At 36.8% G+C, this 15,171-nt stretch overlaps 1 protein-coding gene across 5 annotated transcripts in view; it reads left to right on the plus strand.

Annotated features, from left to right (window-relative positions):
* Nucleotides 1-697: 697 nt before the first annotated feature.
* Nucleotides 698-15,171, plus strand: part of megf11 (multiple EGF-like-domains 11) — a 104,691-nt gene continuing 90,217 nt past the window's right edge. For 4 of the 5 annotated variants that reach the window (XM_032548747.1, XM_032548754.1, XM_032548758.1 and 1 more), the window contains exons 1-2: nucleotides 699-891; nucleotides 13,497-13,572. The gene's annotated coding sequence lies outside the window, so the exon portion shown is untranslated. Of the gene's footprint in view, nucleotides 892-13,496; nucleotides 13,573-15,171 lie in introns of all 5 variants that reach the window. The other variant, XM_032548775.1, reaches the window with a different exon arrangement.

The raw sequence follows: 15,171 nt of genomic DNA on the forward strand, positions 1-15,171 counted from the left end.
GCAAGCCTAGGTTTCCTAATCATGTCATTTGCAATGACTGCCACAGGTTAGTTATGGTTGTTTTACTTTAAAACTTGTTATTGAGATATATTCTTACATTTTAAACTTAATCACAAACCAACAAGTATCTCCAGTTTCAACCAAGCTGTCAAAATCACCTTTTTAGAGTATTGTTAGTCACTAAAAGTACTGTATATATATTTTAAGCATGCATATTTATTTCTGACTGTTTTATTCTAAGAGTATTTGCTATTAATTAGAATTCACCTTTAGATATTGGTTCACTGTAAAGGCCATCTCGGCTGGTGTCCAGCAGAGAATAGCAAGACTGATATTTACTGTATATGGGGTGTATTATGAATTAACATGTCAACTTAGTAAATGTTAAAAAATTATGTCATGCGACTTGTGAAGACAGATTTTCAGTGTTGGAGCAAGGAAGTTCGCCTTTAACTGGATGAAATGGATTTCACTTGTGTTCTACTCAGACATTTAAAACCTGTTAAAATAAAATGTAAGCAGATCCGTACACCAACTGGTTTCAGTTTGTTTTATCAGTCTCGTTGAGTGAGTGAGTGTTACCGGACAGGACAGTGGGTGTGTTTGTGGAGGTGTGGGGTTGATGGATGGAGGTGGGTGTTGGGGGTAGCATCCGCACCTATGACGTCAGCAGAGTTTAAAGTGGGCCGCGCTTCCCCCCGTGGAGAGGAGAGAGAGCTGGGAGGAGGAGGCGGAGGCGCTCACTCACACCTGACTTCTGTTCAGTTTGAACTCCACAAACTACCTGCGCTCCCACTTTCGGCATATGGAGCTCCGTGTCGAGCAGTGGAGGCACTAATTTCTACTGTTCTGTGGGGCGACAACTTGCAGTTTCAGGTTTCTCGAACGACGGTGAGTTTAAATGCCTTTTTGTCCCAAAACCGAGCTTAAATAAGTCAAAAAGAGGAGACTGATGATGTGCGGCGGTCCCATCATTGCCAGCGTGTGACAAACATCGCTCAGATGAATCTGTTTCAATTTTTTTTGTCGTTTAGCCGATGTCACGTATAAACTTGCAGTGCAGTCTTTTTTGGCGCTGCTGCTGGTTTAGCTTTCTATTTGATTAGACTGTTGGCGAGTCTATCCCTGGAAATGTGTTTTCTCTGCCAGAGGAAAAGGCTGTATCATCCCAGAGAGTCCTAAAAATCTATTGCAGCGTGCTCGCCGATGTGATGTTTTCATTTGCTTCTCAGTCATCTCTGCCACGAAAAGTATTAGTTTGAAGATATGTTTATGCTATATAAAAGCTGAATTGGAGCCCCTGAAGACTGACGTGTCTGAAATGTGTTGCAGGGTGAATAATTAATCCGAGCTGCTTTATTGTTATCTTTTTGTGTGCTTTCCGGATTTCTGAGAAGTTTTGTGAATCTGGTTGATTCTTAAATTTCCATTTTCTATCACGTATTGATTGTTTAAATGGACATTTTCTTATGTCCATTTAATTTATAAATCTTGATTAAATAAATGCTTTATTTTCTAAGACTTACAGGATAAGCGGTGATTTTGGATTTAAAAATGAGACATGCTATGTCATTTCTGAGCCACTAGATGACAATAGAGTTCAAGCTGAAGCAGCTGATTAAACTTGCATTAGTCTCCAACGAGCAGACATGCACCACTGTGTGATAATGAAATCATTACAGCGACTGAGTCCCTCTGTGGGAAAAAATAAACAGCCCAAGACGGCCCTTTGTAAAATCTATGCTTTTTTTTTCTTTAAACCAAATCTCAGCTAAATGCAAACAACGTGCATAAACACACACACCCACGCAATCAGAATCACTGCTGCAGATAGTGTTGTTTGGCCCTCTTTGAGCTGCATATATTACAGCACATGCTCTGCATGGGCTCTCTGCATTATAGCAATTTGTCATGAAGTCATTCATCGCTAATGCTTCTCGGCACTACAGCCATGCAGGTTTCATTTTGACCCTGAGAGTGACGCTTTGCATGTGCATTGGTGTAATGTTTGTTGTTGTTGTAAAAAAGAATGTTTTAAATAACTGCGCTTTAAATAAATAAGTAGGATTCTAACTACTCTGGATAAACATTCTTAGTCTTTAATGATTTATTGTTTGGTTTCCCTCATCCTCACCCTCCCCACATAACTAGGCAAACAAAAAACATCCACAGAAATCCAAATAAATAATTCACATTATCGAAACTAATGTTTAACTTTTAAATATTGTTTGCCTTTGTATTAAGATGTTAGATGAGCAATCCCATTGTCACAACAGTTTCAAATCAATTATTAAAGTAATTTAATTTCTTACATTTTTGTGCTCTCTGGCTCGTTGAATGGTTTTTCAGTTCAGTACTTTCAGAGCCAACTACTGTGGAACATCAATTCTCTCCTAATTTTTGTGAAGTTTTTATTTAATAAAATACTTGTTTTCCCTCTTTTTACCCCTCATAAACAATCCTGACATCATGCTTATCAAAATTTGTGTTTCAGTAAAGTTATTTTCCACAGTCCCTAATTAAAAACTAACAAGGCAATGCGTGTTCTTATTCTCTTGAAATTTTATCTGAAAAATTGTCACACCACCAAACTCTTTTTTACTCTTTCCTTTGAGAGCAGTGTCGGATTTGTGTGATAACGGATAAAATAATTTTCATCGTGTTCAATTAACTTTTTATTTTTACACTTTTTAAAGTTTCATCAGTATTAAAAAAAATGAGCACCAAATTAACGCGACCCTATTTTCCTTGAATTGTTGGATTATTTATAATGAAAGCCTATTCTGGAACCTCAGGCAGCCTTTCATTCGGTCTGCCGGGGCACAGCATGCATTTGGTCACACTGTAAAGTAACTTGCAGCTTTAAACCCAACCCCTCAGGAAAAGTGACTTTTCATTAAATCTTGTGATTTGCAGGTTGTTGCTATAAACCACCTGGTGATCCTTTGAGGTTGAAACTGTGATTTCAAACATCTTTTTTTGTTGTTTTTTTTCCCCCTCATCGATGGTGAAAGCAAATTGATACTCAGTTCGGCTTCAGCGGTTTCAGCTCTCTCAGGAGAGAGCCAAGGACAAAATTTGCCATTGAGACGTGAATTATGACATTATTTAATGAGAAGTGAGCAGACACCTCTGTCTTACTTTTCTGAGCTATCCCAAACGAATGGATCCTACAAGAGTGCAAAGGTTGCTCATGAATTTTATGAAGGTTTGTGTGTGCATGTGTGTGTGTGGATGTTTTACTGTCTAGTAAAGCCTTTCAGCTGGAAATCCCTATGTTTGGCTTAATCAATATGTTTAATTAGTGCTGATTAATGAAAGAGGGAGCCTGTAAAAGGCTGACAGCTTTTTTTACTTCACCAGAACATCTTCTAATGAAAAACAGGGAAAATTGCTTTCCATGGTGTGGGGATTGGATCCTTCACGTTCACGTGGTAATTTAGAGACGAAATCTGTGAAAACGGTTCACAATTTTAGATTTCTGTTTGACACATGCAAGCCAGTATTTTCCTTCTTTTTTTAATACATGCAATTCATGTTTGATCAGCACCTAATTCAGACAGAAGCTCAGTAGTCTTTTCATCTCTTACGATTTAAAGGATTTGAAAACACTTGCCAGCACCTCGTATATGTTTAAAGATATTGTCTCCCTTAAGCCCGCTTCGCCCCCAGCAGTTTCTCCTACAGAGAGCTCCCAGAATGACTTTGACATTTTACAATTTTTACTATTAGAATTGAGTTAATTTTTTTGCAAGGGCAAAGCTGAAAAAGTCATTTCAGCATTGTACTAGGACATGTCAATGGATTTTAATATAATTGAAAAGTTGATATATATCAGTAATTTATTTCAAAATGTTATCACATATTGAATTGGTTTATTATAAACAGTGATATTTTCCAGATATCTGTAAATTGTGTTAGAATTATGCTTTACAATTAATGGAACCCAATAATTTGGTTTCTTGGAAAAAAAAAGAAGTATTTTTGAAATACCGAAAAGTACATTCATGTACTATAATGCTTTATGCACAGTACAGTAATCGTCAGGGTACCTTTCGCATTAATTCACTGCATCAGTGCAGCATGGAGGAGTCTGTGGTGTTGAAAGAACCAGACTAAAAGAACCAGGCGTTAAAAGAACCAGGTTCTTTATTGCAGCTCATCTGCATTGTCTGCTCTGCTGTCTCTCATCTTTTCTTAACTCCATAAATTCTCTGTGGGATTTAGGTGAGTCAGGCTGGTATATCCACCCATCAAGTACAGCGATACTATGATTATTAAAGCTAGCATTGGTACTGTTAGTGGTGTGAAAAGGAGCCAAGTCCCGACTGAAGAAGAAGAAAATGCAATCAGCAACTCCATAAGCGTTTGAGCAGATGGAAACATGAACAGCTCTCCTCTCTTCCTTCAGACTCTGGGCTTTTCCTGCCAGTTTTGCACCTTTAATACCACATGTTTTTCTTCCACTCAACTTTCGATTAATGAAAGTTGAGTGCATGGATAGAACACTATTTTCACAACCAGCTTCTGACCTTTTATGTTTTTACCTCTGTCAAGTCAGCATTCTCCAATATGATGGTGTTGGCAATTAGGGCTACAGCACAACAAATCTGTGTTGAAAATCCCCTTTTCTTGCTTTTATGCAGTATTCTAATATTCTGAGGAAATTAATTCTGAGTTTTTATCAGCTGTAAGCCATCACAACATCACAATGAATAGAATTAAATTCTTGAAATATATTACTTTAGATGAGAAATCACTGTAAAATAAGTTTCACTGCTTCAGCCAAAATTACCAAAGTAACCTATCAATGACATTCTAATGTATTATGACACACCTGTAAATATGAAATTGATTTTCCAGATTACATGTGAACACCTCAATAGACTGTAATATTTCAGAGTAGTTTCTTCTAGTTTGGTGTGTTTTGAACACTGTACCGTTCTCTGTCAGATTTTCTCAAAAGTAACAGCGAGAATGACCTTTATTCTGCAAATGAAGCTGTTTTTGCTCAGCAGTGACTGATAGATCTTATTATTTCAGCAAAAGTACTATGAGCATTCAGCAAATACCCTGGAGCCATAGCAACTACATTAGCAAAAGTTAATGAAATATTCGGAGGCAGGAGTCAGACTTTTCTTTAGTTCTGAAAGCTGTGGCATTTACATTTTGAACTGTAGAGAGGGAATGAAAACAATATATAGCACTGCATGCACCTGCATCTCATCTGTCCCATATATGTAGACAAATTTATGCATCGCCTGAGGGGTGTAGGGTTTTTTTGACCGGAAAACCAGCAAACGTTTGTAACAAACAAGTTTTTTGAATTAGCACAAATTTTCCTTTGAGTGTTGATCATCAAAGCAAAGTCATGGTTGTGCATGTTTTGCATCACAACATAGCTGAATGAATGCAAAGTGATGCTAAATTTTAAAAGCCACACGGTTTTGCTCCTTAAAACAGCTTAGCTGGCTGGCATTGAAAAAGAACACACACCAAAAAAAAGAAAAACAAGACGTTTGCAATTTAGATTCTGCTTCAATTGCTGTCCCAGAGGTCTGGCTGTGTCTGCATCTGATTATGCTTGCATGCATTTAATTAATAATTTGACAATGCATGGCATTGATGCTGGTCAGCCAACACTCTGCGGAGGAATAGATTGCCTGAGCTTGATATCCAGCCATGGTCTCTTAGCGAGGCACAGAAATGATGAGCTCAGGCAGATTTCAGATACTGAAGATGCAGCGGGAAGCTACGTTAATCCCCCACCGCCCTCCCTCAGGTGCAGCCCAGGACAGGAGCGCCATGGACTACAGCCCGCCATGGACACCCGGGTGATCCCTGATTAATGCACTGATCAGTTCTTTTCTGGTTTGTTTTAATGACAAGCACGTCCCCTGTGGGAGTTTGATGACTTTTTGCTAATACTGCTGATGCATGTGCTTACCCATGCCACTTTCCTCATCCCTGTCTTCAGAAAAGACCCCTGCCAGAGCACCTGAGTATTCTAACATTTATAGGATGTTGGTAGCAGTGCAAGGAGATGGGAACAACGCATATTCTGCTGGAAACACAGGATGAACTGAGGAAATGAGCTGTGATAAGATCTCAGCATGCTGTGATGTGTTGTGCTTTGTTGATAAGGCTATTATTCAACATTGTGCCTTGGACAGCAAAATCCCATTTTCCATATCGGTTATATGTTTTTCGCTTATAGTTTACTCCCTGCTTTGGCTTTGCATATGAGCTTTAACTACTAATTAGTGTGGAGTCTAAAAATGATTTGATCAATTATTCAAACATCAGAGACTATTGCTAATCTTCTTTTCTGAGTACTGAGGTTACTAAGAAGAAGCAGAGAATTGAAATATGGTCCTGTCAGAAACATGCTGAAATTTAATATTTAATGCTAATTTGACAGCATCAAGAAGGTACTGAGAGGCTCTTAGAGCATTTTGAGACATTGAGAAAATGACTCAAAATGAATCTGATTCACTTTTAAAAGTTTCTTAGAAATAAAAAAGGCAATAATTTATTAGTTAGATTATAGAAAGGGTTTTATTTTTCTTTGAGTTAAAGTGAAAACCTTCAAGATGTCAAATTTAAAATGTGGAAAATTAGTACAGGACACACCAAAGTCTTTTTCAGAAAAAAATACCTCAGTGGCTAGACTGACATTAAATTCACACCAGGTGACAGTCCAAATAATATACACCTAAAATAAAATTTAAAAAAAGCATATAACAAATGCGTTTGTAAATTAAGTTACATGTAACAAGGTGGAATGCCACAGGGAACAGATATTGAACAGGCATGATTCGTATATTTACAGAATTTCAAAGAAAAAAACTTTTTTTGTTTAACTGCCAGCTGTGTTTTGAAGATTTCTTAGAAAACTAACATTAAAAACATGATAACAAACTGACTTGATTTTTTTTGTCTATGACTTGACTTAAGTCTCCAGGTCACAGATTGTTATGAAAGTTGTCAGTGCGGATGTAGACCACATCTCAGTGGGCTGACAGATATGATAATAATGATTCACATGTCGTATTAAATAGTTATTCTGCAGCCTGATGATCATCATCCTGACACATCCAGACGGGAAAGTATTGTGGTCTTGTCACATTTATGCTCTCGATGTGAGATAGACGATTAAGGTTGACAAATGATTCACTGTGCTCAACTGTCCATTAATATTATGAGGCCCATTAGAAGGTGATACTTGCCTCTGGCACCTTTCACAGACAGACCTTACTACAGGATTGTTTTTTATCCTTCCTGATACTGCGGATATTTTCTATGAAATTTGTTTCAGACATGGAAATGCATGGAAAGCCATGCCCTCTTTTCAGCTGGTGCTTTAATCAATATGTGACATTCACCATACTAGCGTCTCATCTCAGCCACATGCTGTTTCTACAGTTTACCAAAAGCCCAAGATGCATCTCCTCTCAGCTTCCCTGATCAGCTGCAGCAGAAAAACTTGGACCATTTCCAGCATCTGCTGATGGATCTTTGTTCTATCAGCGATGTGATTCAAGCTCCCTACCATAAAGCTCCCGTACCTGTTCAGCATTGGTTACCTTGCTTGTGATCAATGGCCAGCAGTCAGAAAACTGAATAGAGCACAGATTGAACCACAGCCGGGATTTAGATGCTGAAGAACAGCCCTCTCAACAGGAGTGACTCATGAATAATACACCAGCTTAGTGGAGCGTCCCATCTCTTCTTGCACCTTGCAGGTGATGCTTTCACACTCAAACCTGCACAAAGAGGTTAAGTTTTGGGGCACAAATAAGAGGCATCTTCAGCTCCAGCATCAGGCCCTTCTGCTGGCCACAGCTATATGAAAATTGAGAGAAAAGAGGTTTAGAACGTTGAGAAAGGCTTTCAGAATGCAAGAAGGCTGTACAGAATTTAAGGATATTTTCATGCAAACTGAATTATTCAGAATTAAAATGATCAACTGAAGTTGATAACAGGTCCCGTAGTATATAAGACCAGTTAAATATAATGAAATAAAATGTATATAATAATTTATATGTAGTTAATGAGATCATATTTTATAACCAGAAAAGCAAAAAAATAAGTCACACCAACCTTTTTCAGTGATGGATAAGAAAGTCAATCACATTTTTCTAAACTTTTTGATCCTTGGGTTTCTACAACTGAAATTTACTTTAATGAAATATGATGCCTATTGCTGGAAACTGAAAATTGTTGGGTTTTTAAAAGGTATTTCTGACAAAAGTTATTCAATTAGTGGTAGGGATTAAGAGCACAATTTGTTTCCAGAAATATTGTGCTATGTAAGGAGAGTGGGTGAGATTTGCGAAAATGAGGAGAGTAGACCTCTTCTCATTCACTAAAAATATTTTGTTTGAAATATTTCTTGCCCTAGGATAATGAAACAAGGGAGTTAGCAATACAAGCCAAGTCAAGCCGTAGCTCCAAAAGATAGTGATGGTCTGGCAAAGAAGATCAGCTCCAGATCATGTGTACCCATCATGGCGTGGGTATACAGAAATAGATCAGTGAGCTTTACCTCTGTCTAAAGCTCACTGATCTTTAGACAGTGAAGTTTAATATTTAATGCTAATTTGACAGCATTAAGAAGGTACTGAGAGGCTCTAAGAGCATTTTGAGCATTTTTATAACCAGAAAAGCAAAAAAATAAGTCACACCAACCTTTTTTCAGTGATGGATAAGAAACTCAATCACATTTTTCTAAAATGTGATAGAGAAAAATCTATCACATTTACATAGAGAAAAATGGCAATCAGTGGTCGGTTGTAGCTGGTTACATTTATTCTTCCCACTCCTTGATTGCAATGCTGGTGCAGGCACCCCTCCGTATCATTCTCCTAAAACGTGACAGTTTCATTCCACTAAAGAGTAATTGTGTTTTATCAGAAACAGTCAGAAAAGTGAAAATGGACAAAAAACTTCTCAATGTCAGTTAACTCGACTTTACATATTGCACATGTTGCTCAACTTACATTCATCCTAAGATATGTGTCACCTGAAGGACACTCTCAGGAGCTCCTTCTGAAGTTTCTACCAAGTGAAAGTCATGCAATTGAAGCTTTATGTGAATCTCTAGAGCAAAAGGATTTGGTTTTGCTGGTTAGGTTACTCCTTTTAAACTTTTAATTTTAATAAGTAGTTTTACAAGCATAGACTGAATTTTGGTTTTGATAATCGTATTTCCACTTGCAAATAACTTTTTTGTGCATATATGTGTTCAAAGGACTTTTATGTGTACTGTACTAGTGTTACACTTTATACCACTTACACCTATTGCTTTTTTTCTGGTTTTGGAAACTTCAAAATGATGCAGGTTGTCATCATGTTATACACAACATAACCATCATTTTTATTTACATCTCCCAAAATGTTTTTGTGAACAGGGCCCATAAATTAGCTGTAGTCCAGGAGCCCACATCCTCCTAAATACGACACTGGTAACATCATCTCTGTTTTGTGACTTCTGGCTGTGTTCTGTGCTTCATTGTGCTCCCTTTCTTTCATGCTTTTTACATATTTCTTGACATTAGACATTGTAGTAATTATAACCATTGTAAGCTAAAAGCCTGAACACAATTGTAACATGACAATCTATTAAAGAAAAAAAAATTAAGTGCTTGTAGGAGGCAAGATAAACATCAACTTCTAAAAGATGAGCAGGTAATTGGAAGATGAACTAAGATACCATGTTGTCATTTCAAGGGATGTCAGTTGGCGTGAATTATTCAGGTTTTATTTAAAGAACTAGTAATTTTTATAACATGTTGGTTAAAATGTAGTGTTGCACAAAAATACATAGGAAAAAAGAGCTAAGAAACAGTTCAGCAAAAAAGATAGTAATGCTTAACCAGCTGGAGAAGGTTACAAACTACCCAAAAGAGTTAAATTTAACAATCTCTTAGCCACCATTCGTTTCATTACATTCTGACATTATAGACGATATAAATTTGTACACCCTAAACATTTATGTAATTTTATCAGTGATTATCTATAACATCTTAATTATAAAATAAATTATTGGATTCACTGAAAATACAGATACGTCTGTATCCATCAGCCTGGCACTACAACATGCATTTTAAATGTTTTTAATGCATTAAATCTAAGTAGATTTATTTTGTTCAAGTGGATTCAAGGACGTTTGAAAGACTGAGCTGGCAACAGAAAAGGAGAAAAAAGTGCATTCATCTTTGATGCAAATCCAGTTGATGGAGCTCTCCTTTCACTAAACTGAGATCACCTGGTTGCATCATTAATGCAGCAGGAGCATAATTTCGGATTTAATAATCATGATGGCAGGTCATTCCACTTGCAGTCATTGACTAGTGAACCAGAAGGTTAATGTGCTACACGAGCAGTGGGCGTACACTGCTGATCTAAAGAGGGGTGTAGGAGATGTAGCTTTCACACAGACACAAAAAGTTCATTTAAAACGACTATTTTTGGACATGAAATCTCTCCTTCATGGAAACACATCTGACTTGTGAGAAATTCCAAAGGCTTTCCTTTTATACCAAGAATAAGAAATGAAGTTTATTCTGCATTTTTCAGTCCATCCAGCTGTGTCCAGTTGCAATTTTATTTATAGTGCCTAAAGTTTTCTCTTTATGCTATTTCCTTTATCAAATAAAAGCTTAAATTCTATATTTTTGTGGCAAAGTATTTAGAAATTAAGTAATCGCAGGTTATGGACAGTATCTGATTTATAGATATACCATATTTTCTTCAGTGATTGGTCGTTACAAATCTTTAGCATCAGATCTAAATCAATCCCTTTGCAGAATGATGCCTTTTTGTTTATAGAACAACAGCTGTTTAGTTTTTTTCTATCATTGAAGTTTTCTCCCACCAGTCCAGTCCATAAAAGAGTATTTGAAGTAAAATAGAGCACTAATTTGACCTTTAAAATTAGTATAAATATGTATTATTTTTTATTTTGGCATTAATTCATTATTCAACATCTCCTGTGTTTCTTGTCACAATGTTTATGGTTTCTCCGTTGATGCTTTGCAAGGGCCCAAATGCTATTTTGTTGACAAATATTACTGAAGCTTCCTATAGCCCTGTGTTGATTTAAAACACCAAATGGCATTGCAAATTGAAACATTACAGTTTTCTCAATTTTGATAGAAACTATTGAAACATTACCAGATAAGGTTTTCAGTTTGAGCTTGTCTGTGTGGAAGATATCTCTGAGCCAATCTAGGAAACTTTGTTCAAAACATGAAATCCATCCCACAAAGAGAACTGCTATTTGATTTCTTATTAGTTATGAATTTTAACCTGTACCCAGTTCAGCATGCTCATTTTTTTTAAAGGTTTTATTGGCTCTAGTGGCCTTTATTTGATAGTTAATTGACAGGAAAGTGGGTAATGAGAGAAGGGGGAAGACATGCGGCAAAGGTCGCCAAGCCGGGAATCGAACCTGCGACAGCCACGACGAGGACTAAGGCCTCCTTATGTGGGTTGTGCTTAACCCCTGCGCCACCAGAGCACATCCCCCAGCATGCTTATTTTACGATAATCTTGATTTTTTACTTTTCAGTAATTGTCTAACAATCATAGGTCCAACAGAAGTTGAGTGTGGTAGCTAAACCAACAAATTTTACAATTTCCATTTAAAAAAAAATTTGAAACAATTGTTGACAGAAAACTTTCTTTTCTCTGAAAGACAATCATCAGTAGATTTAATTGTGGCAGACACAGAGCATCTAACAAAGAACACTTTCAGGGTATTGAGTAAATAAATGGGAATGCATACAGTCGTCTAAAAAAGGGGGCAACACATAATCCTTAGAAATAACTCTACATGGAATAGAAACATCCTTTGATGTACCAGCTGCAAAGTGACAGGCAGAATTGTAGCACACAGATTTACAGAAAGGTAAAAAAATAAGAACAAGAGACTGTACATTAAGAGCAGATTTAAAACATAAGAAAATAAGACTGCACTGTTTTTCAATGTGACATACTCAGTTTAACAAAATGCACAATTGAGTAGGGTCGTTAAAAATAAGTTAGTGTACATATTTGTGCATAGAAAAACAATGGCAGTGTTAGTTTTAGTTTTGAGGTTTGTTTGTTATTTGGTGTACCTTGGTCTGTTTCTTTGTTCACTCTTGTTTCTATTTTACTTTAGTGCAGTCCTTGCTAGTTTCTAGTTATGTTTATTTCTGATGTTATTCCTTGTTACTCTGTTTATTAGGTTTTTTAGGTGCAGTTGTTCTTTAGTGTTAAGAGTAATTTCCTAATCCCTTGTGTACACTCCCTTCCCCCCTCTGCCACTTTCTCTCTCTCACTCCCTCTCCTCAGTCTGCCTTCTGATCTCTCCCCTCATACCTGCAATCAGTTAACTAGTTAGCCCAGGACCATTGTTTCAGCATTCAACTGACCTCTTTCTCAGTCACTCCTTGCTGGTTCCTCATGTTACTTCCCGTCTATCCCGCATACTCCTGGATATCCTTGCTGGTTTTTTCCCTGGTTTTGTTATTTTTTGTTCTGCTCTGGGTCCCTGTGGTTTTTGTAACTTTGTATTTTCTTAATTTTCATTAAATCTTCAAATGTACTTGACATGCCCGTCTACCTGTATGTGGATCCACTACAACTTCCACACATCATGACAGGCAGACTATTTACAATAAATGAATAAACTATGCAAATAACATGCAGTTTCATGTGTTGAATGGACAAAATATTAGCAAAATTACACATATATTTGCTTGAAATGTATAACAGCTATTATAAGAATTAACAGCCAACTATAAAGAATCTATTTCCACCTCGACTCAGATAGTTCTTTATGCCTCACCAGATTTTCACAAAACCTTGGATAAAAAGATCTCCACTTTTATCCAATTGTTATCTTATTCTAAAAATGGGGTACAGGAAGGATTTATGTGCCCATTTCCAAATCAGCTTAGTAATACTGAGTACTTCCACCTCAGGTCCACTGGGAAACTGGATGCACTTTCTGATTATTGGGCTCTATGCCAGCAGGCAGGATAGCAGCTCAGCTCTTTAACTCTCTTTTTCTCTCTGTGAAAGAAGTCTCACCCTGTCATCCTCACAACTGGACTGGGTTGCTCCGAGGAATGAGAGGAGGCAACAGTTGTCTGTCCAACCGACTGTGATGTTTGGATGATTGAGTCTTCTGGATCCCAGTTGGCACCATGCCTCAGTAAAATCGCTGATGAATAAAAGTTACTTGCCTGGTTGACAATAAGAAAATACACATTCCTTAGGCTGAATACATAGCGCTGGTGCGATCCAGTGCTAAGAGGGGTTGAAGTGGGCTGAATCTGCCAAACCACTTGTGGTTTGCATGTCAAGTAACCTTAGCAAAGAGTCTAGTCACAGGGCATATGGCTTAGACACCAGACTAGAAGGTAATATAGTATTAAATGAAGCTCTTTCTATAATGCACAGAGACCACTCTCACAGAGTTTTTCTTACCTTTGTCCATATAGGATAGCGTCCTGTGGAGGAGGAAGGCTACGGCATTCTGAATCTGCTTGGCCAGTATGCAAACTGTAACAGGTCCAGGTTAGTGGACAGTATGGATGTGATGAATGTTTTGATCCATCTTTCAAAACATTTAACAATCATGGATTTGAAGGCTGTGGATCTATAAGTCAGTATAATCATTCAAATTGGTAAGGTGGGGTTTCTTCCTCCCGACTCACACCATGAAAAAAAGGGCTGAGTTCATCAGACAAAAAGGCATCGACATCTCCTGGGTGATGTGTGTTAAATACTGTCTAAATAGACTGTTGGTTACTGACTCTGAGTTAGTCTATTTTAATGGACTTTATTGGTATAAACTGGAATGATTTATAATTAATATTTAAAATACAGAACAGTCAAGTTTTCCCTTTTCCTGATCAAGAATGTGGTGACAGTGGAAAGACAAAACATAATTTTTATACAACTCAGTGCTAAAGACCAAGGCAGGACATCTTTGGATAGTGACCATGACTGCTTTGGTCCCTACGTCATAACACAAGTCATACCACAGAGCTCTATAAAACAACAGATTTAGACGCATTGCCACTTACTATGTAAAGTTTCTGCAGCTCAGAAATGAATTACCCATGAATCAATTCTGCACAGAAATGCTAGCAGAATCCTTCATTTTCATGTGCTCCTCTGAGATGGACAGAAAAGCAGACAGCGTGTGTAAAATAAATTAATGTCTACCCAAGCTTTGGGGGAAATTGTGTTGAGCTAGTGTATGATTCTGGTTATTATTAATGCAAGGTGTAAAAGTCTGTATCTGTGCTGCTACATTTGTGCATCAGAGCATGGATGACTTCCATATTGGTGAAAGAAATTACTATTGATACAGAGGTGTAAATAAGAATTTTGAAGTGACACAGTCTCATCAAAACATCTTTTACATAGATAACTTTGTTTTTAGGCACATCAATTTGTGAACTCATTTTGCATGACTTACAAAATGCTGACTTTTCAAATGTAGGTAACTACAACTCAACAAACAGTATATTTAACTGCAGAAAATTTTGTAATTAGTGGTTAGTTTGTACTGACTTACCATAGTATCATTTTTATCTGTAAAGACAAATACTTTAATCATAATTATAGTTTCATATTGATTAATTGACTGATACACATCTGAGGCATACATGTTAAAATGTACAGCAAAATCATATTCATATAAATGTATATAGCTACTGATACCTACATGAAAAAAGTAATTTATCTCATGAAAATACTTAATTGGTAATGCTGTTTCAACTAAGTTATGGATCTTTTTGTTATAAAAGCATTGAAACATGACTTTGTATATTGTAATTTAATTATGACAAAATACCAAAACTGTGAATTTTATTATTCTTAAATGTAGGAAAAGAGTACTTGTGTTGTCTTTGTTGTTTGTTGTAGTGTTATAAATCACCCTTATTGCTCATTTCTATAATGTAATTACTGATGACCTTTGTAAGCATTGCCCAATACTTTCACAAAGTAGCTTAAAAATAGCTAAATCAATGCAGAGTACAGAATTTGAACTCATTCATGGTTCAGAGCATAGTGAGGCTGTTCCAATACTGAAATATTTGTTGCACATTTATTTTTCATGTGCTTTATATGAGGTTTCAAGCTTACTTAGTTGCTAATAATAAA

The sequence above is a fragment of the Xiphophorus hellerii genome, chromosome 2, assembly GCF_003331165.1.
Source record: "Xiphophorus hellerii strain 12219 chromosome 2, Xiphophorus_hellerii-4.1, whole genome shotgun sequence".
NCBI classification, from domain to species: Eukaryota; Metazoa; Chordata; class Actinopteri; order Cyprinodontiformes; family Poeciliidae; genus Xiphophorus; species Xiphophorus hellerii.